Genomic DNA, 2,500 nt, shown 5'->3' with positions numbered 1-2,500 from the left:
CGGGCCAAAACTGGCCATTTTTGGCTGCGCGAGCGAGCAGCGAGCGGCGGACAGCGAGCGAAGCGAGAGGCAGCACCGTCCCTGCTATACGAAAGCCCCATCCAGCCCTGTGCCACCCGGGGGGTTCCAGGGTGCTGAGATGGCTGACGTTTTGCTCCGCTCACGACGGTCGCCGCGGCACGCAAGAACAGGCCAAAAACTGGCCAAAACAGCCCAAAAACGGGCCAAAACTGGCCATTTTTTGCTGCGCGAGCGAGCGGAGAGCGGCGAACAGCGAGCGAAGCGCGAGGCAGCACCGTCCCTGCTATACGAAAGCCCCATCCAGCCCTGTGCCACCCGGGGGGTTCCAGGGTGCTGAGATGGCTGACATTTTGCTCCGCTCACGACGGTCACCGCGCCACACAAGAACAGCCCAAAAACAGGCCAAAACAGCCCAAAAACGGGCCAAAACTGGCCATTTTTGGCTGCGCGAGCGAGCGGCGAGCGGCGAACAGCGAGCGAAGCGAGAGGCAGCACCGTCCCTGCTATACGAAAGCCCCATCCAGCCCTGTGCCACCCGGGGGGTTCCAGGGTGCTGAGATGGCTGACGTTTTGCTCCGCTCACGACGGTCACCGCACCACGCAAGAACAGGCCAAAAACTGGCCAAAACAGCCCAAAAACGGGCCAAAACTGGCCATTTTTGGCTGCGCGAGCGAGCGGCGAGCGGCGAACAGCGAGCGAAGCGAGAGGCAGCACCGTCCCTGCTATACGAAAGCCCCATCCAGCCCTGTGCCACCCGGGGGGTTCCAGGGTGCTGAGATGGCTGACGTTTTGCTCCGCTCTCGACGGTCACCGCGCAATGCAAGAACAGGCCAAAAACTGGCCAAAACGGCCCAAAAACGGGCCAAAACTGGCCATTTTTGGCTGCGCGAGCGAGCGAGCGGCGGACAGCGAGCGAAGCGAGAGGCAGCACCGTCCCTGCTATACGAAAGCCCCATCCAGCCCTGTGCCACCCGGGGGGTTCCAGGGTGCTGAGATGGCTGACGTTTTGCTCCGCTCTCGACGGTCACCGCGCAATGCAAGAACAGGCCAAAAACTGGCCAAAACGGCCCAAAAACGGGCCAAAACTGGCCATTTTTGGCTGCGCGAGCGAGCGGCGAGCGGCGGACAGCGAGCGAAGCGAGAGGCAGCACCGTCCCTGCTATACGAAAGCCCCATCCAGCCCTGTGCCACCCGGGGGGTTCCAGGGTGCTGAGATGGCTGACGTTTTGCTCCGCTCTCGACGGTCACCGCGCAATGCAAGAACAGGCCAAAAACTGGCCAAAACGGCCCAAAAACGGGCCAAAACTGGCCATTTTTGGCTGCACGAGCGAGCGGCGAGCGGCGGACAGCGAGCGAAGCGAGAGGCAGCACCGTCCCTGCTATACGAAAGCCCCATCCAGCCCTGTGCCACCCGGGGGGTTCCAGGGTGCTGAGATGGCTGACGTTTTGCTCCGCTCTCGACGGTCACCGCGCAATGCAAGAACAGGCCAAAAACTGGCCAAAACGGCCCAAAAACGGGCCAAAACTGGCCATTTTTGGCTGCACGAGCGAGCGGCGAGCGGCGGACAGCGAGCGAAGCGAGAGGCAGCACCGTCCCTGCTATACGAAAGCCCCATCCAGCCCTGTGCCACCCGGGGGGTTCCAGGGTGCTGAGATGGCTGACGTTTTGCTCCGCTCTCGACGGTCACCGCGCAATGCAAGAACAGGCCAAAAACTGGCCAAAACGGCCCAAAAACGGGCCAAAACTGGCCATTTTTGGCTGCACGAGCGAGCGGCGAGCGGCGGACAGCGAGCGAAGCGAGAGGCAGCACCGTCCCTGCTATACGAAAGCCCCATCCAGCCCTGTGCCACCCGGGGGGTTCCAGGGTGCTGAGATGGCTGACGTTTTGCTCCGCTCTCGACGGTCACCGCGCAATGCAAGAACAGGCCAAAAACTGGCCAAAACGGCCCAAAAACGGGCCAAAACTGGCCATTTTTGGCTGCACGAGCGAGCGGCGAGCGGCGGACAGCGAGCGAAGCGAGAGGCAGCACCGTCCCTGCTATACGAAAGCCCCATCCAGCCCTGTGCCACCCGGGGGGTTCCAGGGTGCTGAGATGGCTGACGTTTTGCTCCGCTCTCGACGGTCACCGCGCAATGCAAGAACAGGCCAAAAACTGGCCAAAACGGCCCAAAAACGGGCCAAAACTGGCCATTTTTGGCTGCGCGAGCGAGCGGCGAGCGGCGGACAGCGAGCGAAGCGAGAGGCAGCACCGTCCCTGCTATATACGAAAGCCCCATCCAGCCCTGTGCCACCCGGGGGGTTCCAGGGTGCTGAGATGGCTGACGTTTTGCTCCGCTCACGACGGTCACCGCACCACGCAAGAACGGACCATAAACAGGCCAAAACAGCCCAAAAACGGGCCAAAACTGGTCATTTTTGGCTGCGCGAGCGAGCGGCGAGCGGCGAACAGCGAGCGAAGCGTGAGGCAGCACCGTCC

This window comes from Musa acuminata, unplaced genomic scaffold (assembly GCF_036884655.1).
Source record: "Musa acuminata AAA Group cultivar baxijiao unplaced genomic scaffold, Cavendish_Baxijiao_AAA HiC_scaffold_973, whole genome shotgun sequence".
Lineage (NCBI taxonomy): Eukaryota > Viridiplantae > Streptophyta > Magnoliopsida > Zingiberales > Musaceae > Musa > Musa acuminata.
Note: the sequence above shows the minus strand (reverse complement) of the source record.